This window comes from Bidens hawaiensis, unplaced genomic scaffold (assembly GCF_021521415.1).
Source record: "Bidens hawaiensis isolate Kalapana, Puna unplaced genomic scaffold, B.hawaiensis_p1.1 tig00008762_1, whole genome shotgun sequence".
NCBI classification, from domain to species: domain Eukaryota; kingdom Viridiplantae; phylum Streptophyta; class Magnoliopsida; order Asterales; family Asteraceae; genus Bidens; species Bidens hawaiensis.
Window position 1 is genome coordinate 1,066,448 of NW_027491632.1, and position 26,698 is coordinate 1,093,145.

The 26,698-nt window shown below is 34.9% G+C and overlaps 1 non-coding gene and 1 pseudogene across 2 annotated transcripts; both read left to right on the forward strand.

Moving 5' to 3' along the window:
• Positions 1–20,437: 20,437 nt before the first annotated feature.
• On the forward strand, positions 20,438–20,510 carry TRNAA-CGC (transfer RNA alanine (anticodon CGC)). Its single transcript has one exon. It is a non-coding gene; the product is annotated as a tRNA-Ala (tRNA).
• Positions 20,511–21,959: 1,449 nt separating this feature from the next.
• Positions 21,960–23,567, forward strand: LOC143529912 (anaphase-promoting complex subunit 8-like; annotated as a pseudogene). Its single transcript, XR_013134753.1, has 2 exons — positions 21,960–23,036; positions 23,336–23,567. The product of XR_013134753.1 is annotated as an anaphase-promoting complex subunit 8-like (transcript).
• The last annotated feature ends 3,131 nt before the right edge of the window (positions 23,568–26,698 follow it).

A 26,698-nucleotide genomic window follows, 5' to 3' on the forward strand; every position in this document is an offset into this window, starting at 1 on the left:
CTTATGTTGTGATTAGAATGATTATTGATTGAACGACTGACCTCTACGGATTATTTGTTATTGTGAATACATTATTATTAGTTTAAATAAATAAATATGAGTTGAATAATTATATGATTATTTAATTAATATTAATTAAATATAAGGCAATTATAAATGTGTACATATAAAAATATAACTTGTAATATATTAATTAATTTAAGATAAACGTTAAAATATATATTTATCATATAATATATATCTTAGACTATTTATCGAAATATCTAATTTTATAAATATAATTAATACCTTAAAAAAATACAATTGTTACAATATTCAAAGAATGATACGTATACATATAATAAAGATAATGAATTTATAAAAAGGCTCAATGACGAGAAAACGTGAATATAAAGTGTCGGGTTTTAGTTAGGTTTATTTAAAACAATATATACTTATATTGTATATAAATTTTATATATATATATATATATATACTAAAAATCTATAACGAGATTATTTAACAAGAAATGAAAAACTTAATGGTGTCGGTTTGATAAAATAAAGTTTATTTGATATTTAATATTAATTTAAATAATTATAAACCATTAATATCTATCTATACTATATATAATACATAACTAATGGGCAAATTAACACACAAAGATTCTAAGTAATATAAAACTTAATTAACAATTGTTACAACTTACATAGTTTCGGTACCGTCACAAATGTAATCAAAACCGACCGAATTCACATAGACTCACTACGTTTTGTTTTAGTTCCGATACTGTAACGAAAACAGACCGAAGGTCTATTTTTTCTTAGTTATGGTATCATAACGAACTTGACAGAAATCGAGCAACTTTTTTTATTTTAGTTTCGGTACTGTCACAAATGTAAATGAAGCCGACCGAATTTGCATAGACCCACTGCGTTTTGTTTTAGTTCTGATACTGTAACGAAAACCGACCGAATACCGATTTTTTTTAGTTATGCAACCTATCAACTTGACAAAACCGACCGAATTTGTGTAGACTCACCACCTCAACGCCCAAAATCGACAATGGTCTGTTTTACTAGCACGTGAGTTCTACCAACCGACGCCACCCACATTGGTCCATCTCAAGTTTTATAATTTATTTGTTTTATAACGCACGTAGTCGAAACCGACCGAATTCGCGTCGGCGTATCGCTTCAACGCTTGAGTTTTACCACCTCCCGAGTTTTACCAACCTACCCCGGCGCAACGCGCCGAGTAAAACACTAGTTTTCATACAAAGCATTTTCCTTGCTTCTCCAAATTCATTCATATCAAATTCTGGTGCCGATAACCGTTTAGTTTAAGGATATTGGTTTTTAGTACTCTCAACTTTCGTTTGTTGGCTAATACCATTCCTAACTTTCGATTTGTTACCCACCACTCCCAACTTTCATTCAATTTGTTTCGAGCACTCTCGAACTTAACAGACCCTAACTTCGTTAGTTTTTTGGCGGATGTGGCATTGTTCATACTGACGTGGGTTTGTCTTTGCCAAGATGTTTTCTTGCACCACCACCCACCACCATAACCTACAATAACTACCACCAATCACTATCCACTTTTTTCTCCATTTTCATAGATTCAAAAGCATATCCCTTTCTCTATATGAACCAAGAACACCCCCATCATCACCATTGCTTTTCAAGAGCACACCTGATTACCACTGCCGACGAACACACTACTTAGCTGTCAACATCATCTCCTAGCCAGTAGCCAAAACCAACATCATCAGCAACTCAACACCGGAGAACCACCACCAAACCAACTCCACCTGAATTCATTACAACCCCTATCATAACCCTATAGTGGGATGTGGTAGTGGGTGGGTGGTGGTGCTAAATGATGTTAGATAACGATGATGGTGAGATTGGTGGTGGCCCGTTAAAAAAAAGGTGTGGTGGAAGTTATGGGAGCTAGTGGGGTTGGGTGGTGGTGTGGGACCCGTTTTTTCATTATTATTTCATTAGAAAGTGTCACATTGGAAACAACAATGTCATGTCAGCAATAAAACCAAGGGAGTTAAGGTCCGTTAAGTTTGTAAATGCCATAAACAAAATAGGGTGAAAGTTGGGAGTGGTTTCAGCCAACTGGTGAAAGTTAAAAGTATTAAAAACCGATTTCCCTTTAGTTTACGCAATTTACTCATTATCTCAGCAAGCATTTAACATGTCGTCCACATATATCAACAAGTATGCAAATTCTTTGTCACCATACTCTTTGTAAATATCACAAGTGGCATGTTCACTGTTGTAACCCTTTGACACTATATACTTATCAAACTTTACATATCATTGTTCACACTTGTAACCCGAGTTGTCCGACCCCGAGCCAGCCGAATACAAGCCAAACAAACCCAAATCCAACAAAACATGTGCCACCCAAACCCAAGCTTTCAGTTTTGTGTAAGTATTGTACTATTTTTTTTTTTTATTTTATTTGATGAAATTATGTTTTTAATTTATATAGTTTAATAGAAAATTAACAAATACATTGAGTGAGTAGTTTGAGTAAACCGTGCATACCATATATATTGAGTAGTTTGAAGTAGTTTTGGGTTGATTTGAGATGACACTACCAAACTGGTTGATTGAGTGAGTAGTCTAGATACGTGGGTAAACCACCCTCCACCCTTACCTTTTTGATATATAGGAAGTTTTAGGTTCTAACTCAGACTACAAAAAAGGAATAAACAACTATCGGAGTGGAGGGGGAAGCGGGTAGTGCCCTCGGGTTTAGGGTTTACCCATGTACACCGCCGTCACCCTCCCTATTTTTCCCGCTAGGTATCGAATCCAGGTGATGTAGCCCGGAGAAAGGAGAGGGGAGAGAAGCATGTTTCTGCGTGTAAGGGAGAGAGGGAGCAGAGGGTTGGACAGGTAATGGGGTGTTGGAGGGTTCGGGTTCAAGGACAATGGCTGTGGTGGTGCCTAGTGATTGGTGGGCCGGTAGATGTGGACGGGTTACTTCCCGCCCCCGCCACCCTTAGTTACAGTAAAACCTCTATAAATTAATAATGTTATGGCAGAAATATTTTTATTAACTTAGCGAGATATTATTGCAATTAATAATTTATTAATTTAAAAAGGTTTTACGTATGACCTTTAAATTTTAAAGTGCAATGTACATTCACAAATTAATTGAATTTGTCAAGTACATTGTTTTTTAATAAGTAAAAAAGTTAGCTCATTCAACATTGTAAAACGCATTCGGCGAATCCAACCGGCTCAAGTTATTTAAATGATATAAATTGTAGAGAAGACATTCGTGAGCTTGAAAATTGATTACGGGTATGCATTATCAACACAAAATGGATGTGAATCACTTGCTAGATTATCCTGGCGAAAGTAATGAATGTAACGAGGTTCAAAGCATTGAAGAAATTATGGCGGACACCATTTAAAATCCGGTCGATGACAAAGCTAAGGATGATTTAGTAGCTTTAGAACCGGTTACTCAGAAAGAAGCATTGCAAGCGGCTACAACTCTTCACAACTCTTTGTTACAATACGAGAAGACAATGTCCCAACTCTTAAGTGCAATGAAGAGACTTAAAGATGAACTTAGTATAAATTTGAAGTTCAACAAAAAAAAACAAGTGACTATAGATTTATTTTTTACTAGACAATCTTAGAATGTTGAATCTTTTAGTAATTGTTAATTTTTAGTTTTGTTGAGACCAATATACATACACCTAGATTTCAAAAATATTATTATCTTATAATTTTATTAATTGGAATCCAATTTTACATTGATTCCAAATTAAAACTAAACAAATTATAAGTTTTATTGAGTATTACTTTACAGAGCTTTTACGGTAAATGTTTAAGAAACCAAGAAAACACTAAGGAATCTTGAAACATCGATCATTTCAATGGTACTTGGGTACTCGAGAATAAAATAATGCAAGCACGTCTTACAAAACATATTCACTTTTTTGAAATTTTTTTATGAATAAAAGACAGAATTTTATGTATAAATCTATTTTTTAGGGCTATGTTTAAGGTTGATTTCTCAACTGCCGTGAGACTGTACCTCTTGATATGTGGCAACCGGATGGAATCCGTAAACCTTCATCCCTTGTTGTGTTCGAACCCCGAATTAAAAGCTCTAATTTATCTATTCACTCAGATATCCTTTAAATTGACTCAAGTAAGAATCAAACATGTGTCTCTAGTTTAGAATGGCAAACCTCTTATTACTAGACCAAATTCTCTAAGGCATTCACAATCTCTTCGGTTTTTATAGTTTATATATTGACAGTATGCAGTGGCGGACCCACATAGTTCCCATCGGGGTCCCGGGACACCAATGTTTTTTAAAAATTACTTAGAGACGATATATTAAATTTTGTAAGGACCCCATAAAAATTAATACTTGGAACCCATACTATTAAGGCTGAACTAGTCTAGTGGAAAGTCCCTTGTTTTTTCTTTGAGAGGTTGCAGGTTCAAGCCTCACCATACCCAGTTTTTGTTGTTTTTTTTAATATTCTAGTCAATATTAGTTATTTAGTTAGGGTATTTGTGTTTTTTCTTTAGTTTATCCCATATAACCATTATCACTTTAGTTTATCCCATATAACCATTATCACCATGCAACATATATAATGACAACATGAGTTTTACATATACTTAAATTATTTATCTTGTGTATGTATATTATAATTAATCATTTATTTGTGTAAGAGTTAGTTTTTCATGTCTTGGTTATTCATGTAAGACCATATATATATAGCTTACGCTTATGTTTTTCGGGTATGAATAAAAATGAATTAAAAGTGTATGTTCTATCTAGTTTCTAATCTATATTCTTTCTACTTACTCGTTTCCGATGACACCATATTTTCGTGTTTTATTATGTTCCTCCTCTCGACCCGACCCGAATAACGACCGACCCAAAAATTTTGTAAACCGGAAAAATTGGGACCCCATTGACAAAAAATCATGGATCCGCCACTGACAGTATGTTAACCAAAGAACGTGATGATAATATGACTTTGTAATAATTGGAAGTGAATTTTTATATAGAATTTAATAATGATTTATTAGACTATCAGATATGATATAACCATTCCTTCATGATACCCTAGTCAAATCTACATTCCGACATAAATAGTAACTCTGGTAGGGATATGTGATGATAATATGACTTTGTAATAATTGGAAGTGAATTTTTATATAGAATTTAATAATGATTTATTAGACTATCAGATATAACCATTCCTTCATGATACCCTAGTCAAATCTACATTCCCACATAAATAGTAACTCTGGTAGGTATATGGCCCTCACCCTGAGAATATATGCTTCACTTTTACTCTATGTCTATATAATACCTAGAGTTTATCATATCCACACTTAGAGAGTAGGGGTATGTTTAAAAAGGAACCACCGGACTATATATCACTGTCTACTCTAGTTCATTTGAGCCAATTAGAGAGTAGGGTATGTTTAAAAAGGAACCACCGGAAAATTTACAAAATATATATGTCATTTGACAAGAGAGAGTCTCAAAATAGGCCATATGTTTCAAAATTTTCATTAATAATCCTCCGTTATGACATTTGATTTCGTGCCAAATTCATGATATTTCAAGTTAACCCGTGAGATTTAAAGCCAAATCCGTCTGACCAGTAAAATTTCAAGTCAAATCAGTTTCCTTGAAAACCATCTCCTCCATAGGATTTGGAAAAAGTTTGAATTCACCTCTTTTTGATTCACCACCAACACCACATTTCTTTGTAAGAATCTCGATTAATCTTCGTCATCATCTTTGTCCTTCAACACCCAACATCGCCATCTCCGGCCACCATCGGCTACATTCTCTCCGACCACCGTCGCATTCACCATCTCCGGCTACCGTCGTATTCATCATCCAACATCACCATATCCGCTCAACGTCGCCTTCACCATCCAACATCACCATATTCAGCCACCCTCCTTCACCATCCAGCATCAACATATCCGGCCACCGTTGTCTTCATGCTAGCCTTCATTTCATGGTGAATCAACTACGTCGTCTTCCAACATCAACATATCCGCATCACGTCGTATTTTCCATCGTCTTCTCCGGTTTCCGGCAAGTGGCGGCGGCGGTGGTGGTGAATCAATGGCTCCGTCGTCTTCTCCGATTTCCGACAAGTGGGGGATGGTGGTGGTGATGGTGAATCAATGGTGGAATGAGGTGGATTCAATTTCTTAAAAACACTCACGTAGTAGACTGTTTTGTTTTGAAATCTCACGAGTCAGACAGATTTCCTTTGAAATCTCACGGGTCAGACGGATTTGGCTTGAAATCTCACAAATTTGAAACGAAACCAAATATCACGGCGGGAAACCAAATGTCACGGCTGAGATGGATTTCGATGGCCTATTTTGAAACTTTCTCTCTCTCCTTAAATGACCAATTTTGATACTCTCTCTCCTCAAATGGCATATTTTGGGAATTTTTCCAAGGAACCATATAAAAGTAAAGAATTACAAAATCATGTTTTTTTACATGTAAGGAGTAATATAAAACTCAATTTCACATATGAAACATTAATTTTATCATCACAAATTTAAGGATTTTGCATATAAATACATGTAGAAGTATTTAAGCGTCCTAGGATCAAAGATGTAGCCGCTAACCCGATACATCAATACGAGATCGATACTTTAAATAATACTTTATTGATAAAGAAGGATGAATACATTAATATAGATAAAAACTTATGGAGAGGATAACTTAGACCATGACCATCTTTGAGGCATGGCAGGGTAGTCGACGGCCACAGACCCGACACCCCGCTAGGCCCGAAATTTTTTTTTTCCAAATAAAAATTATATCTATTTTTATCAAAAGTATGTGTATAATCAATGTTTCAATACAATTACATGACTACTAGATTTGTCTAATGATAAAAGGGTATGATATCTAAACCAAAAGGTTGTGGGTTATAGTCTTATTTGAGACAATTTTAAGCTTATTTTTATACAAAAGTTTTTTACACAACTTAAATCATAATCAAATAAGCTCATTTATAATTAAATTGTTTAAACCCAATTTAAGCCCCAAAAAAAAAAGTTCGCCTTTGGCCCAAAAAAAATTTCGTCTTTTCGGAGCCGGCCCTGACTTAGACTAGGATCTCTCTCTCCCTAAATTATGAACATGAGCTGCCTATTTATAGGCCATCAGCTCCATTCGTTAAGTTCAGCCTAATTCGTTATATTTTAGTAACGAGTGAGACACCATTCGTTATGCCTTCATAACGAATGGTAATAACTTAACGAATAATCCTAGTTAACTAACGAATGGACCTCATTCGCTATACAATTCATAGCGAATGTGCCATTTTACAATAAATAAACATACTAGACTATCCATAACTTATTCGATTGCTACGGACATCAAAATCGTGCACTAACAAGAAGACATTTTAATTAAAAAAAATAACATGGCTTCTCATTTTTTTTTGTTTTCTCTTTTGAACCTACCCTACACATACACACACACACACACACACACATATATATATATATATATTTATATGTGTGTGTGGTGAGGTTATTGTACAATAATTGCTTAATGTACGATAGGTACGCAACACGCTCAAAGGCAAAAATACTAAAATGTTCAGCCAAAACCTAAAACGCTCAAAAACGGTTTTCGCGAATAAAAGTGAATAATTGATTGATTAACGATCCAAAACTGTTATTTCGGTGAACCAATAATTAATTGGATATGTATTGACGATTTTGAGATCTTGTGATATGATTTCATGGATCGATTTCATAAATATAAGTATTCTTATACCTAATGTACGTTAAGCAATTATTGTATTTAATCTTTTTTCTATATGTTAAAAGAAATAAAAAGGAATTTTAGTTGACTTATGCTGCACTTCTTATTTTTATTCCTATGTTTGTCTATATCCCTATTCATATATGATGTATAGTTTGATACGATTTAGAACTCAGGTTAGTATTAAAGTAGCGATCCTTCAATCAAAGAATTGAATCATTCTGATATCATAATTTTCATTGAACTAGAGCAGACTAAACCTTGCTCGTTAACAAAATCCTAAGGCTATATGTAGTGGGGGCTACACATTGAGAGAGGAGGGGGGATAAATGACATGTGACGCACAATCAACAAAGAGAGAATTTTTGTTTTAAGGGTGTAATTGTTTTGTAACCACATCTCATCGCCATGTCATTTTTTTCTTATTAAAATTAAACTAAATGGTTTACCCGCGCTTCGCGGCGGGGTCATGTAATTTACCAGCACTTCGTAGCGCAACGTGAAGCTGTCAAATACTATTTTTGTTTAGTTAATTTTAGTATCAACCTATAAGGGGAAACAAACAGAGTGTTGTCATTAGACCACTATCTTCCATGGTTTTACACAGAGGAAACACACATTGTTTGCAACATTCTACCAGTATTGTTTTAGTAGTAATCAACATATCGGATCCTATAGTAATACCATCTGATTTTTTTATTGTCCGCATCAAAATTCAACCTAATATCCAACCGTAGCCACGCCATCGACTGCAATCATAAGCCTCTGCCACTTTAACTCTTTCAATAGTAGCTAACTGGGTTGATCAGAACCCACAGCAATCGTTTCAATAGAAATATCCATTAAAAAACTCACAACTGCAATCGTAAGCCTCTGCCACTTACAAAGTAAAAAGAAATCAGTTTCCAGAAAAGAAACCATTAAAACAAAAAAATATAAATAAATTTCATATAACATATTGTTCAGCATCATCAAAACTTTTAACACCGATTATACACTTTAGTAATCTAATTTCTTTTTTATAAGTCCAATAATGCTCCTTTCGGTTCACTTTCGTAGATCATTGACGCTCGGGATCTAGTGATGCCCAAAGTTTTATTATACTTATAAAAAATATTTTAAAACCTTAAAACTTAAAAAAACTAAACTAAGTTTTAAACTCTTAAAACTGAAAGTCAACAAAAAAAATTGAATAATTTTAAAACAAACGTGGTTCGTGTTTGTGGGTTGGCGGGTACAACTGACATAACTCAAAAGTTGAACATGTACCTGAACCCGACCACTTAACGTGTAATCCAATCTAAACAAATCAAACTAATTTTAAAACATATGAAATTCGTGTTTGCGGGTTCAACCGAACAGAAACCCGAAAGTTGAACATGAACGTGAACCCGACCGGTTAATGGTAGTCCGATCAAAGCATCAAACGCATAAAACTTGAAAAAAATTACAGAGGCTATGAACTTAATACCTTAACTTTAGATCAAGATTGGATACAGCATCACACTTGAAGCAGTTACAAAAACGACAAACAACCACTTCTAGAGTCTTTGTATCGTTGTCACAAAGCAAAAGTCTCACTTTACTTCAATCAATAAATCCCTCATCAGTCTTTCCGTCCGTACTTCCTTCACTACCACCTCTGTTTAACAGTTTGGATCCATCTTCCATATCAAACAACTCCATTCCTTATATCCCTTGGAAACACAAATTCACCAAAATGACACCCTTATCTAACTGCTAACTATCTAAAATACAATCAATGTTAGAGAACTTACATTAGTACACAATCTCAATTACTAAAGTTAATAATTTAACAACAATAAGTAGTATTAAAGATGATGGTTCAGTGAAATATGCGAGGCAACAAATCTGCAAATACCATCATCTATAAATACCAAAAGAAACTAAAACTTGAAATTCATCCATGATTTAATAATAACTATAAAGAGGCTCAGACCTACTGAAACATTGGTTCACAAGATTCAAAGTGCCATGGCTGCAAAAGAGTTTGCAAGGGTACTTGCCATCCTGCATTTTTGCCACGCCAGGCACAGATCCTGAGCCGATGATTACTCAGATAACATTAGATCATCACAGCCACCAAACCTACTTTCATATTTCAGGCGACCACCCCAAATCACATGCAAGTCACAACCAATTGCTCTGCCAGTTAACAGCCAATCAACATAGACGGAGGCGGCAATTTACGATTAATATATATAATATATAATTAATCAAACAAAACTCATTAAATTAAATAAATAAAATCTCATTAAATTAATTAAATAGAAGAATACATTAAAATAAAAATAAAAACACACAAAAAAAATACATATAAAATACTAACTTAAGACTCGTCTTCATCTTCGTCTACGTCTTCGTCCTTGTTCTCGTCTTCGTATTCGTAATCGTCTTCAACTGGACGATCATCCTAAACGTGTTGAACCAAATCCGCCTTAAGTTGGTAATGTATCTTACTTGATGTGAGCTCGTGATTGTTACGTAAAAGTTAACAAGTTTTAGGGACTGGATACAAACAAGTGAAAGATCAAGGGGTTAAATGTTAAACCTAAACTTATTTAACCCTAAAATACTAAAGCAATTCCAGGCGCCTCCTTTCTTCTTCTTTCTTCTTCATGGGTCTTCCAGCGTCGGAATACCATATGCGGCCTCTCCGCACGCTATTGGTATAGAAACGTCTCGGAATCGTTTGTTGACCGTCCCCGTATAACGGGTTCGTTTAGGAAATGTTTCCAAGGCGTTTCCGGCGTGTTTCCATCCCCACGTCGTCCACATGACCGGTACCCTAGCCTTCAAGCCATCCCCGTGCATCATAGAATAAAATTATACGATCCGGGCCGGTTTTATACAGTTGGCTTTTGTTATAAACCGTAAACTAAACTTTTCGCCACAATTTGAGATTATAACCGACCGACCGAAACTTGAGAATAAAAATCAGCCATGAAACCAAACTGACGACCTGTTTGCACGGTTTCAAACCGAACCATGAACACCCCTAGGTATCGGTTCGGTACCGGTATTTTGTGCAAATTTTGGGAAATACTGTTACCGTACCGAACTGTACTGATACGAAAACTCAAAACTTGGTACTGATGGTACCAAATCGATACTGAATTCGGTAACTGTACGAAAATACTCATCCATAGTGGAAATGGGCCAAATTCTTTTTTTTCTTGTCTTTCTTCTTCTGATCTCACTTGGACACATGACATTCAATCGTTTCTTCTTAGACTTCTTAAGAAAATGCACTTCCTATAATATCCTTACCCTATAATACGGAATCTGAGTTTTACAAATGATTCATATTAGGGGTGTTCTTAGGATTAGTTTTTCGGGTTTCTGGTTGTATGGGTCGGGTTTCAAAGTCTTTTATCTATACCTGAAACCCAACCTAAATCTCTCACGGTTTCTTCGGGTTTGGGTAATTCAGGTTCGATTTTTTTCGAGTTAGGTTAATCAAGTTTCGAGTATCCTAGGAAAAAAAACTACATTGCTAAGTTTAAATGTAACATGTACTTATTTACTCTTAATGTAAATAAACCAATAAAAAAAAGGAAAATTGGTTTTTATTGGTCCCAAGTATTTCATTTTTACCGGCGCTGGTCCCAACTATCATTTTGGCTGGCAACGGTCCCAACTTTCACATACGTTGATTCCATCAGTCCGCAACTAACGGAGTACTAACTCCGTTAGGTAAATGCTTTTGTGTCAGTCCTAGTTGTCAAAACCATTCTGATAACGTTAGTGGCTAAGGTTTAACCTATGATACCTATTATATAAGGTTTTAAAACTAAAAGTTTATTCGTGTTTTTCGGGTTGATCCGAAACCGAGAATTCGGACCCAAGAACCGACCCAAATTACTTCGGTTCGGGTTTGGGTTAGCCTTTTATCGAGTTCGGGTTTCTCGGGTCGGGTTAGTTCGGATTCAGGTAAAAGTGACAGCCCTAATTCGTATCGGTCTTGGTTGTGGGATTTTGATTTGGAGTTCCTCACAATCAGGGCGGGCCCACATAGCATGGATCGGGGTCCCGGGATACCAATGTTTTTTTCAAAAATTTCTTAGAAACGGTATATTAAATTTTTGAAGGACCCCATAATAATTATGTAACATCATGAAATTTTCGGGTTTAAAATAATAAGTTCCAAAAGATAAAGGACTAAAAATGAAACATCTGATTTCCTGCCTCTTCGCGATACGCGACGAAGCAGTAGACAAGACTATCACGATGGGCATGATTATGAACCCAAGAAAAATGGTCCATAGCGACACGCGATCGCTGATGGACCAACGTCATCGCGTATCGCGATGACGTGGTCTGACATGTGTGACACGTGTCAAACGGTGGCATGGTGTGTCGCCACGTGGCACCCCCATCCGCCACGTGGCAGATCTAAAAGGTGACTGGGCAAGGCTACGTCGGGATAGGCGACAGACAAACCCAAGGGCCATCGCGTATCGTGATTCGCTCTTTGTTTTACCTATAAATAGCAAGATACGGGTATCTCACTCTTCACACTCCCATTTCACACACATACATCTCTCTAACTTCTTTCTTAAGCCTAGTAAAGTGTACCCTCGATCACCTCGTAAAACGTGCCCATACTCCTCGATTTCTGTGCCCGTTTCCTTGAAGTATGTGCCATATACTGACGACGTTCCAACAAAGAAGGTGTTGCCATCCCAACGTCCCGACGACCCGTCTCGTAAAGCGTGCCGACGTGAGGAGAAGTATTGGTGCTTCGATATACATGCAAAGGAAAAAGGTGTTAAAAGGAAGGTGTTAGGAAAACGAAGCGGCGACGAAGTGTTGCTTAATCGTGTAGGGTTATCATAAGCCAACAAAAGTAGGCATAATGCCCGAATAAAATAATAATAAATTATTAAAAAGGCTTAAAACCCAAAGTCGAGGAAATACTCGATACATCGATAAAATAAAAGAAAACATAACAAAGAAAAGAAATAAAGAAATATGAATATGATACAATGTGATTATTATTCTTTGTTATAAGTATTATTTAAGTTTAATATGATTATTCTTAGATAATAATGAAAAGAAAAGAATACGTTTCTTAGAGAAGAAGAAACGTAGGGTTTAAAGAAAATAAGATTTAACTAAAGGTTATCTTATAAAAGAAAAGAAAAGAAAATAAGTTAAAAGAAAGACATTTAATTTATAAAAGAAAGAAAGAATACTTTTTAACTAATGTTTTAAAGTAAAAAAATATAATCGAGGTAAAGATTATAAAAGGAATAAAGGTCTTAAGCCGGATTGTATATCCGACTAACAAAAAGTTATATCCGTACTATAGGTGCGAGATAGCAAGAGAAATACCCTCGGATAGTGTTTGAAGCTTATCCAAATCGAAAAAGGTGAATACGCCCCAAACTTTACAAACTTGTTTAAAACGAGTCAAATGTGTTAAATGAAAAGGTTTACATGGGACTACGTGTCTCTAAAACATTATAAAAAAAAAGTAAAAGCGCTAGCCCTCATGCTGTCGTGTACGTTTGTCTAGATCCTTACATATGTGGTAAACACGGTGGACACATCGCACCACAGCTGGTCATACGCAGGAAACTGGGAGCATAACCATGTGTATACGAATGGTACTTAACTAAGTCAAACGCTGCGGTGTTTGCTGGGGTATTTAGTGTAGGGACTTGAGTTTATAATTGTATTTGTTTTAAAGCTTGGTTATTCCTAAGCCACGATGGGCCGGACATAACTATGTCTCGAGGGGTAATCAAGTAAAAGAAAATATTTTAGCGTCAGCATATTCACCAGCATGTGTTGCTGACGTATTTTCTAAACATTTTGCAGGTAATCAAGATTAGGACTTGGGATGACGAAGTGCTTAAGATATCCGATGGCTCGGATCTTTTTGTTAAACTTAAATGTTAAATGAATGGTGGTTTTTTTAAATGAACAAGTAATATTAAACACAAAACGGGAGCTTTTAAATCTCGTCTTTTGATAATGTAAATATTATATTTTAAATCCATATGTTATAAAGACTTTCGCTTTTAAACCCTTAACTCTGATATATTTACAAATGTGGTACCAACTATTGGTCATACGCCCAGCCCTAAGATGGGTGTGACAAATTAATACTTTGAATCCGTATTGTTATTATTGATATGGTCTAGCGGAAAGTCCTTGGCTCTACATATCAAAGGTCGCGGGTTCAAGCCTTTCAAGACCCGTTTTTGTTGTTTTTCCGTTTTTCTTTTTTAAATACTTCTTAGTATTAGTATTAGTTATTTAGTTAAGTTTAAACAACTCTCCAACCATTTGATACGAACTAATTAAAATCCCACGCTCATGCACAAGTTAATTAAGCAAGTTTCCTTATTCATTTCCTAATTCCTAGGTATAGCTGTTAATTGTTATTATTATTTTCGTATATGTAAGAGCAATTTAAATGGGTTCTCCATACCCATCTTCATTTCTAAAATTTAAAAAATTATCTAAATAACCACTCCAACCCATTCCCTATCTTCAAACTCCATTTCTAAATTTTAGTAAAATGATATATGAAGCCTCCAAATATAGAACATTGCCACACCACTCCATTTCCAACTACCATTCTATAAAATATATTAGAAATCCATTTATATTGAAAATGATAATAAGAAAAAATAGTAAGTAGTTAAAATTATAAATAGAAGAAAGAGAAAATATAATAAAAAAAATATATAGAGATAAGAATTAACAATGGGTTCGGGAGAGGATTTAAAAAAATGATGTATAAATTAAGTAATTATGTTTCTTAGTTAAATTTTAGATGAAGAACCCATTTGAAATGCTTTAAGTTTGTTTATTAACAACTCACACCAACCCAACATTTAATAAAAACTAATTTCTCTCTGTTTTACCCATGTCACCCAACCCAACTCAACTTTTCATCTTTATTCATAACCTAATCTATACCAACTTATATATATATATATATATATATATATATATAGGGGTGGGTTATAATAAAAAGAAATAGTTTTCTAGGAAAAGTAAGAATCAATCTAGGTTATTGGATTTATGATATAATGGTTGAGATTGGTAGTTTTTAAACTGCCAAATAGTTTCCTAGGATTATGGATTTATACTACATAGTTTCTTAACTTTAAATTTTGTGTTATTCATTTTCTTTCTACAAAACTATGTATTTTTATTTTAACCCTTTTTTCTATATATATATATATATATATATATATATATATATATATGATTTAGGTTTTAGTATATTATATAAAAATTATTATAGATTATAAAAATTTTATTTTTTTAAACAAAATTATTTTATATATAAAAAACTATTAAAACTAAACATGACACCGTGATTTAGATTTTAAAAAATTAATCACTTGAATTTCATTTCGAACCTAATAATCAATTTACATGTATGAAAAAAAAACTTACGAACTCATATTAACAAAATAAATTCTTGTGAGTACTACGTTTTTATAAAATTTATAGTAAAATGTTTATAAAATAACTAAACAAAACTGTGTTTTTATATTTTTTTCAAAAAGTCAAATAATATAAGTTATTAAACAAACATCAAAATATTAATAAAACTAATTGTAAGTAAAAAAAAGGAAACAATAAAATTCAACACAACCATTCTTAGGATTGCATGTCACACAACCCATCACAACCTTAGACCATCCCCATTGCCAAACTACCCCTAGCTTGTAACACTATTAAAGATTAAAAAGAAAAGAAAAATCAATCAAAGGGAGGCGAACGACGCGTGGTGGCAAACTTTATGGCATACAAGCTAACCTCCACATGTCATTCATTCTATGGTTCTCTTTTTTTATTTTTTTCTTTCTTGTTTTGTCTTTTAAACTAATTTATTTTAGCATCAATATTGTTTTTTTCTAATAACTTTTTTTAGTTAAGTTTATTAAAAATTCTAAAAACACATTCTTGCTCAGTTTTTTTTTGTGAACACATCGATATAAATTTTTTGAAGTTTGTAAAAAAATTATTTTTAATCATTACCGATTTATATTATCCGTCACTTGTCAACTTTATATTGGCCCAAAAGATTTTTTGGATAGAATTTGTTATCTAGAAAATCTAACATTATTTGATTATATAATTCATCATCCGAAACTTGTAAAATTCAAATTGGTTCATATGATTTTTTGGATAAAACTTAAAATCTTATCGATGGCATATATCCTTCATGGGCTGCCTTTGTCAAGTAAATAACTTCTCAACATTTGCGGAAACACAAGTTGTTCGCCTCGACTTTAAGAAGCCGCTCGAAAAGATGTTGAACGCGCCTTTGGCGTTCTACAAGCTCGTTTTGCATTTTTACGACACCCATGTTATGTGTGTTACAAGGATATGATAAGGAAAACTATGATTGCATGTATTATTATGCTTAATATGATAATTGAGGATGTACGAGGCGCATATCTTAACTGTTATGACCCATCTGAATTTCTAAATGATATACCTGTTAACCGGCAACGAAGAAGCTCAAGTGAAGATGATGAACAACCTTTTCAATACTATACTCAACGAATTGGAAGCTTATCCAATTATATGACCAATAGGGAACAACTTCGCAATAGAGAAACTCATATCGTTTTAAAAAACGATTTGATTGAGCATATTTGGCAAAAATTTGACGATGATGAATAATTATGTAGTTTTTATCATTTCTAAATGTAATTTTATATTTAATGCTACGATCATAACTTTGTTATCTACTTTATTAAGTGTGTTTGATGAGTATATATATTTTTTTAAAAATATTTTTATATGAAATATATATTGTTTATTTTTAAATAAAGAAATTATTTTTTATATTTCTAAACACTTTTAATAAAAAACACACAACAATAATAAACAATTATAAATTATATTTATTTAATAAAAAGTAATGAAGTTTGATTTGCTAATGAGAATGGAAAGTTTGGTTTAGTTGGATTGGGTTGGTGGAAGAGATAGAAACTAATTTTAATGAAGATTAGTTTGGATTGATTTATGAATGAGGATGGTCTTTGATTGCCACACCAATCATGTTAGTGGAATTTTGATGACTTTTCTATTTTCTTTATATTATTTGGTTAACAACTTACTTCAAAAGTTATGGTTAGAGGGGGTTTAACCCATTAACTCCATGTTATCCTACCTCTTAGTTTGTAAGCCTATAAAAAGGTAGGAGAATTAATTTCGTGCTCTTTTATTTAGTTCCTCTTTAAATTCTTTTGTCCAACGATTAACCCGTTGGAACCTAAAAACCATTCCAACACCATAACACACACACACACACACATGCCTCAACCAACACTCACACCCCCTCTTCGAGTCTCCGACCTGCCTCCGTCCCTCTCGACTCGCCTCTGACTTGTCTCATACAAAAGATAATTTTATGGCTAATACTGATTGATTTTATATTGGTAATCAGCACAAGAATTAATTTGTATGTTGTAATATCAAGTTGTCGGTAGATTGTGACTTAGTTTTGTTAAAAGCATGAATTTTAGTGCTAATTATGTAAGGACTGTGTTGATTGTTTTGTTATTATGTTTCTCGCCTTGACCCAACCGACCCAAAATATTTGAACACCGAAAGATAAGACCCCACTATTAAAAATTCTTGAATCCATCACTGCTCACAATGGTTTTTGAAATCTGTGTTATTTTTATTTTCAAATCTTTCTAGGAGTTATGTGAACATACGGAAAGTAAAAACAATCTTATTCAAATGATAAGATAAAAAAATATATAAAAAGAAAAGGGAAAGGAAACATGTACATGTGGTGGTATTTTTATTTTGGGTTATTTGAGACAATGTGGTCCATGCATATGCATGTAATGATTACATGGAAGAAAGTTTAGGGTTAACAAGGCCCGATACCCAGTTGTGAATCCAGGAATTTTTTTCAGATGGTGCACTACATTTAGATGTTTTAATTTCATAGAGTTGGGTATAAAAAATTCCGGGTCGATTTGAGGTTCGGGTCGGGTCGATGGCTCGGGCAAAGTTCATTACATAATAAGGATACGATAAAATAATAAAAGAGACACTGTCATTAGAAATTAAGTAGTTAACAATCAAGAACAATTAACATTTAACAATGAATGTAAACTTACCTTCAAAGTGGGAGGATTCGAGGAAGAGTAGAAGGCAGCGGCGGGGTGACAGGGTGCCGCGGTGGTCGCCGGCGTGCCACGGTGGTCGGAGTGACGGGGACGGCCGGCTCTCGACTGGTAGAGTGGTAGGTTTGAATAGGGTTAGGGAGAGGCGTTGTGTGTTTTGTGGACTGTGAAGGTCACGAGCACTGAATAATTAAGAACAATTAACAAGAAGTCAAGAACAATCAACATTTATTATCTTATTTCTAAAAACTATTGTTACTTGAATATCACCAAATACCACATACACACAAATATCACCTGCCTCAACACTTTCAGCATGAGCCCTACAAAATTTCTCAAACACAAATAACTCTGCTGACTTTTCCAAATCTGCAGGCGTCATCCGATGTGCGTATCTGAAATATTAACAAACAAAAGAAATAAATAAACCAACTGATTTGCTTCAGACCAAAAGATTGTTAGGAAAATATCTAGGCTTGTAAATGAACACGAACAGAGCATGTTCGTGTTCGCTTCGTTTAACTTAACAAAACAAACTATCAAACACGGATTAAAACAAAGGGGGTCTTCTTGTTCATTTTCTTAACGAATGATCAGGAACAAGACACCCCTATTCGTTTAAATTTTCATGCTCGATCGTTTGTTCAGAGTTCAGTTAAAGTTGAAAAGGAACACCGGAATACGAACATGCTCCATTTGTGTGCATTCGATTCGTTCATAAGTCTAAAAATCTGCTTCTATTACTTGAATTTATAAATTATAACACTTTAAATAGGTGCAAGAAAAGTTCAAAATAAAATAAACGAACCACTATACAAGAGCTCAAATAATATTATTAAACTTACACGAACATCCATGCCTCTGTTTAAAACATCAGCATGTAACCGACCAATAGCTATTTTTCCTTTTGTGTTCATCGAACTCAGTGTGTGTTTTATTATAAAACCCTAAATGATACTTGGGTAAGTTAGTAAAAAAAAAGTTTCAAAACCGGGAATTGAACCTGTGACCTCCGGGTTACAAAACCGACAAGTTACCAGCTGGACAAGTGATTCAATTGTTTATAAGGTGATTCCTTCCTAATTTATAAGGTGGTTCCTTTATTATTCTTTATATAAAAATACACTATTATTTCAAAACTCGGGTGGTTCCGAGGAACCACCCGTAATACCATGGATCCGCCCCTGCCGATGCCCACCTCACACTTGCCCTAGACCAAATGCAAAAGTTTAACAAATTCAAACTCTTTTCATCTTTTGTTTTGTTGCCAAACATTCCCTTCTTTCAATAGGCTTTATATCATGTAAAAACCAGCTAAGCAGTCTTGTTTTTCGTTTGTCACCGTGCAACTCAACCTATTTAACACTTTTTAACCAAAATTTTTTATTCCACTAAAAAGTAATGTTTACACGTAGAAGACAGCCGGGCAATAAGTTACACCAAATAACAGTGTATTTATTTTAAATTATTTTGTGTAGTTAGTTACTGACATTGATAGATAAAATAAGTACTTTCAAGTTGGTGTATAAAAGCAACTTTATAACTATGCGTATGTAATATACAAATTCTTAGATGAATTAGTTTGGTATTTCTTTTTTAATCGTATAGTCAATGATGATTTAGGATATCTCATCAATAAGTGTGACAAATGTCTTTTGTGTGATTCACTTACAGAGTCTGGGAGCTAGGGGTAGTTATTGGATATGTCTTTAAAAGACTTCTCAACCCAAACTTTTTTAACTACAACATCTTATTGCCTTAAATTTACATTGACTTTCAAATAAACCTAAAACTCGTTTTTTTAACACAGAATAGAGACCCTGCGTCACAAGTCACTACTACACAATAAGAGCAAGGACTGGTTTACACTTAAGGGACCGGTGCACTAGATCAGTGATGAAAAATTCAACACCAAGAGGGGAGATTAGGGCCTGTCTAGATTTAGTTACTTTGGTGTCATCAACATAGATAAGAATAATGGCCATGGTAGAACCTCGTTGTAAGGTGAAGAAAAAATAACTCTTTTAAGTGAGGTGTTAGTGTAGCAACACTAGAAGCCAATGAAGGTGGCATAAGCAAGAAAAAACTTTTGATATCAAGCACGAGGAGCCTGTTTAAGGCTATAAAGAAATAATTTTATTGAAAGTACATACATGTTTGGGAAAATTCGGAACCACGAACCCTAAGGTTAAGTGCAACAAACGTCCTTAAATATGCTAAGATTGAGATAGAGTGAGGCTAAAACTGATAGTTGTTAGGTTAATAGCTAGGCTAAATGTCTCATTATAGTGATGCCATATTCTTGTGAATACCCTCTGACCACTCATTGGGCTTTGTTTCTCTAAAGTTGCCCATTTTACTTAGAATTACATAAAAGAGTTATTTTGTCGTAACAACGTCATTGGCATCAGTAGTGGTTATAGACTTATAGGAACAAGAAGCTGACATGTTTGCTATTAAGCATCTATAAATAGTCAGAAAATCAATTTGGGGGTGTAGCTCAAATGGTAGAGCGCTCGCTTCGCATGCGAGAGGCACGGGGTTCGATTTCCCGCACCTCCGAACGTTTTTCTTTTATTGTTTGTTTGGAAATCTCTGATTATTTTGAGAATTACATGTAAAAATGATCCGTAAATGAGAGAGAATTCACACCAAAATTTGACTCGTTCCTTTATTATTTAGCTAAGTTAACATTTTGTATTCTAATAAACTAAATATATAGTGTGCATTTTGCACTTGTTTTTTTTTCTTTTTAGCTTGCCGTTACACCAATAACCAATTAATTAGAAAAAACAAAAGAATACATAATCGAAGACACTTTCAAGCCCAAGAAGAAACGAACCCAAAAGAAAGACTAGAGCAATAAGCAACCCAGTATAATATTCTTATTAGTTATTAAGCTTACTATTATATAGATTTATTATATCTAGTCTAAAGTCTAAACCAATCAAAATATCACCTGAACATTTTTATTCTTTGGCACATGCATACAAGCAATAAAATCAACAAACAAAGTCAAGCAAAAAAAATTAAATTTTGGATCTTGGTATTGAATTTCAGATTTAACATGTAGGGGACCTGTAAAAAAAACAGAAAAAAAAGTATTAATGTGGAGTTTTGCTAACAAAAAAATGACAAGTAAATGTGCATCAAGTTGTCACAATTCACAAACCTTTTTTAAATGGCAAACCTGATCGTACTAAAAACAAAGTTTGTGTCTTATGGGCCGAAAAATTACGATACACGGCCCGTTAAACTTACAACATCCTAGGCTATAAACCAAATGTATCGAAAATAATAGGGAACATGTGTTGATTTTTCTTGTGAAACTTTGCTTTGTTTCAGCCTTCAACTCAGCCTGACGCGCAAAAATTATTGTTCCTAAGCCCAACAACGTAATAATTAACTAACTAGAGTTGAACACTTAAGTAGTGTTTTGTATGCAAAAATGAAAGACAGAATGGAATAGACCATTACCGTGCCGCCGACCACCGGCACCCACTATCACCGCCCACCTCCAACCATCGCCACCCGCCACCCCACCATCCACCACCTCCACTCACTACAAAAGAATACACAATGTTGATTCATTTAATTCTCACATGATAACCAAAAACCTCAACAAAATGATAACGGTTCATTTCATTTCCCCTTTCTATTTCATTCCCATATTTATTTCATTACCCCATATCAAACAAATCCTTCCACTTACACCATTCCAAACTTTAAATTTACAATCAAAATCATAATAGTATACAAAACTTCAAAGTCCCAAATCACAGTCACCACAATTTATAGCTACTAAAATCTCATCCCAAACTGAAAAACAAATAAATAAATAATAAAACTTTCTTACTTTCATTTGTTTGGACGTTTGGTAGCTACCCAACAAAATCAGTATCATAATTAAGGAACGAAACCAGTACTATTCCTTTTATTGGTACATGTACATACACAATAATATTTCAAACTAACAAAATTATAAAAATTAAACCCCAAACTCACCAAAAGGTAATGAAAACCTAGCACGAACCGTGCTTGTCGAGTCGGTTAACGCGTATCCATGGAACTGGAGCGCGTGGAAAGAACTGCAATCGTTATGCACGACAAGCGACATGTTAAACGGGCTCAAACTCAATAACCATTGGATGAAAGACTTCTTTCTTGCCTCCACGTATCACGAACTACTTATGCATAACGAATCGTTAACCAAATATGAATACTTGCAAGCAACTTTTGGGTCTAGCAATTACGTAAAAGCTCAGATCGCTAAAGCCCAATACAGCTTACGCGAGTTCAAGTTAGTCGAAGCTATTTTTGAAGAGCTTCTTAGAACTGACCCGTATCGTATTGATGACATGGATTTGTATTCAAACGTGCTGTATGCAAAAGAATGCTTTTCAGGCCTAAGTTACCTCGCGCATAAAGTTTTCTTAACTGACAAATACCGACCCGAGTCATGTTGTATTATCGGTAACTACTATAGTTTAAAGGGTCTTCACGAAAAGTCAGTTATGTACTTTAAACGCGCATTAAAGTTGGATAAAAAGTATCTTTCCGCGTGGACGTTAATGGGTCATGAGTTTCTCGAGATGAAGAACACGCCAGCTGCGGTTGACTCGTACAGACGGGCTGTAGATATAAACGCGTGTGATTATCGTGCCTGGTACGGGCTCGGGCAGGCGTATGAAATGATGGGAATGCCATTTTACGCGCTTCATTATTTTAAAAAGTCGGTTTTTCTGCAGCCGGGTGATTCGCGGTTATGGATCGCAATGGCTCAATGTTATGAAACGGATCAGGTTCAGATGGTTAACGAGGCGATTAAGTGTTATAAACGGGCTGCGAATTGTAATGATAGAGAGGCGATCGCGGTTCATCGGTTGGCGATATTGCATAGGGAATTGGGTCAAAATGAAGAGGCAGCGTTTTATTATAAAGAAGATTTGGAACGAATGGAAGATGAAGAACGGGACGGGCCGAATATTTGTGGAAGCATTGTTTTTTCTTGCAGATTATTGTAAAGTTCAGAAAAGATTCGATGAAGCCGAAGTGTATTGCACACGTCTGCTTGATTATAATGTCCCGGTAAGCTGTAAATTCTTTATTTTTGGTTTTCAAACGGGTCAAACCGGCTAAATAAGTTTTTGGTTGAAAATGGGTTTGGTAGTTGTATAACATGACTTTCTAAACTTTTTGGTTTAAGTATTTTATTTACTGGGCAAAAAAGAGTGATTACGGGTCAATTTAACCCGTGCAGACCATTTTAGGCCGTTACCCAACTTAAATGACCCGGGTTTTGTCTTAAAGTTTGTTTTGGAAACAGGAAAACTTGAAAAGTTGAAAGCTTTATGAAGTTAATTTTTGAATTTTAATTGTGAATGCAGGAGAAAGAAAGAGCAAAAAGCCTTCTTGAAGATATTAAACTTGCGCAATCTAGGTTTACTTGAATGGATGTTTAATCACTAGTTGATAGTTTGATCTACGGTACAACTTTTATATATTTGTTATTGTTATGATTTGTGTTGATCTTTATTATTCTGAGCATTTAATATTCTGAATTCAAAGTTTTGAGGACACAATAAAACATACCCCAGTAATAACCCACGAGTAAGGTATGAGGAGGATAAGATGATGACAAATTTTACCTCTATCTTAGGAGATAGAGAGTCTGCTCCCAACGAGACCCTCTAGCTCAATAAATCTTGGTTTGTTTACGGTGTAAAATACAAATAAAATAAATATGATAAAGTGTATATTAAAAAGGACATGAAAAAGGACCCAGGAATAAGGCAAGACACCAAGCCAAAAGTTAAAATCATCTTTGGTTTTAAAATAGACACCAAGCCAAAGCTATAACCTTTGTTGCAAATACCACATTTTGCATGAAGTACAAAAAAGTTTACACATTAGCAGTGCAAATCATATGTGTTTCTTGTTACATTTTCGTAAAAGTTGAACAGTAGTCGTTAATTAAAACAAAATACAACGTTAATCAGTCTGCATGTAACCGGATTTAGCTAAACAATTCTTTAAATAGTCGCTTCTTGATCTGCCACCTATTTTGTGGAAGCACCGCACCTCCATCTTCATTTGCTTGTTTCCCATCACCAAATATCAGTTCTTTGAGAATTTTTTTCTTAATCTGCCATCGGTTTGCTGGAAGGTTATCAAAAGAATGCCCGTCAGCTTTCCCACAACCACCTGTGGTGTCCATGGTTGCTTCGCCTGTTTTATAATTTTCTTGTAAAATGTGAGTGTTTGATTTGAGATGAATGTGATTTTTGTTTGTAACACATATAGTCATATTGAATGAGGTACTTATAAGTTGTTTGTGTGTTGATTAAGGTTAAGGGATAACAACAGATAATTTGACTAATGACTAGGTCTATGGTAAGTGCCACCTTCTAGTAGCATAAAAGGACTAGAAGACTTGTGCACCACTTCATATCTTCTTTGGTTTGGTTTGGTTTGGTTTGGTTTGGTTTGATTTTACTGAAGGGAAATCAGGGAACAAACAATATATATACCCAAATTCATCTATTTGAATCTTCATGCTAATTTTTAGCAAATCATTAACCAGCTCAATTTAATTATTATTATAATAAATTCTAGAAACTTTGAATGATAATTTATATATTTCTGTTTGTATTTTAGGTGGGGACCATATATGTTTGTATAATTACATATGTGTTCATGGTCAAGTGACATTATACTATTGTTTATATGTAACACCCCGACCGAAGGCGGATTATACATCGGGGCGCCACGTATTGTTTCATTACTCGCGACACTATTGGGTGTCAATATTTAATAAATACATTTTCATTGCGCGAGCGCAGAACATGAATCATAAATTAACATAAATCATATCATAACTTAAAATATTCAAATAACATAAACTTGTCTTGTTACATTTTAAACTAGGTCCAAAAGAAAAGAAAACATCCTATGTGTCCTCAAGCTTCCAGAAACAGCTACAGCAAACCTGAACATGTGTTAAAATAAAACGTCAACACTTGCGTGTCGGTGAGAAATCAAGTGTAATACATATAAATAGATAACAATATCTGCGCGCATCATGTGTATAACTGGTGTTCAACAAGGGTGTAATCAGATTGTGATCAAGCCTTAGATCATAGCTCATAGTTCAATCCGTGCTCCCAATTGAGCACAAAAACAAGAAAACTGTGCAAGTGTAAACAAAAGAGAAATCATAAACGATAGTTCTCCCGTGTTCATCTAATGGATCCATGAAAACTGCGGAATAGGCCGACAAGACGGTTAATGATTCACACATACAAATAAACAGCCAAGTCTACGTCCATAACACATGGAGTTTTGCGCGACAAAAGTTTATAAACAAGTTTAAGACTCAAGTTTGTACGAACACATGAACATCCCAAAACATTAAAAATAAAAAGGGATTAGGTACGAGATTACTCACCTGAAAAAGGTGTGTTGAAAGATAATGCAAGAAACAAGCACAAGTTAACCTATAAATAAAAGTTTATTGGTTTAATGATTTGTTTTATACCTTGAATATATGTTAGCATAGTAATATGTATCTTTAACAAATTATTATATATAATATATTACCGGAAATCTGGGCAGGACAAGGGAAAAGACGAAGGCAGAGAGAGGAGGCGGCTGAGGAACAACGGCAGAGGGCAAGGAGAAGAGAGCAGAGGAGAGTTTAAGTGTTTGTGTGTGTAGTGTTAAATAACAAGAAAATAGTATTATATATAGGGAAACCCTAGGGAACACAATCCCTAAAAAGGAGGAAAAGATCTCCTCAAATCAAGCAAAAGATATCAAAAGGCAAAAGATTCCAAAAGCAAAAGATACCAAAAGATATGGCAGCCGGGGAACAGGAAAAAGGGCTGACAGGTTACAGAATAAAGCATGGGAGGAGTCAGATAAAGGTACTGGTCAAGGCATGGGAAAAGCAGATTTCAAAAGATTATGTCAGTCACTTTTTCTGTCAACCAATAGGGTTGGTGCGCATGCTGCGCCGAAAGTGGCTTTTCGGACAGATGTTGGAACTGACCTAAAGAGCTCAAAAGATAAAATAAGATCTCAAAAGAATACAGGCTGACCTAAACAGAAGAAAAGACTTAGCGCGAGAAGGCTCGAGCGCACGCGCGAGGGCGAAGGCAGACAGAGAACAGTTCCTAGCGCGCCGCGGGAAGAACTATTATCCTTAGCGCGCCGCGGGAAGAATTTCCATTCTTAGCGCGCCGCGGGAAGAACTACAAATCCTTAGCGCGTCGCGGGAGGAACTACCATTCTTAGCGCGCTGCGAGAAGAACTACAATTCTTAGCGCGTCGCGGGAAGAACTACCGTTCTTAGCGCGCTGCGAGAAGAACTAACATTCTTAGCGCGCTGCGAGAACAGTTCGCCTCGCGTATCGCAGGAACAACTGGTCTTCACGCAGGCTTCCTTGTAAGGAGTCTGGCGCGTGGAGCTGCGCAGACATCCTTAGGCGGGAAGAACCAAAGGACAAGCAAAGAGTTAAGAGAAAAAGGAGTTCAGACTCAAAGGGGCGGGACGGCGACAAAGGAGAAAAGGAGGCGGGACGGCGACAAGAGAGAGGAAGAGGCGGGATGGCGGAAAAGAAATTATTATTATTAGTAAGTAAAATATATATAATTTATTTAATGTTAAATTTACAAAGATTAAATAAACAAATTTTAAATCATAAAAAGAATCGGATTCAAAAACGGGTACCTGGGTCGGGTTGGATCGG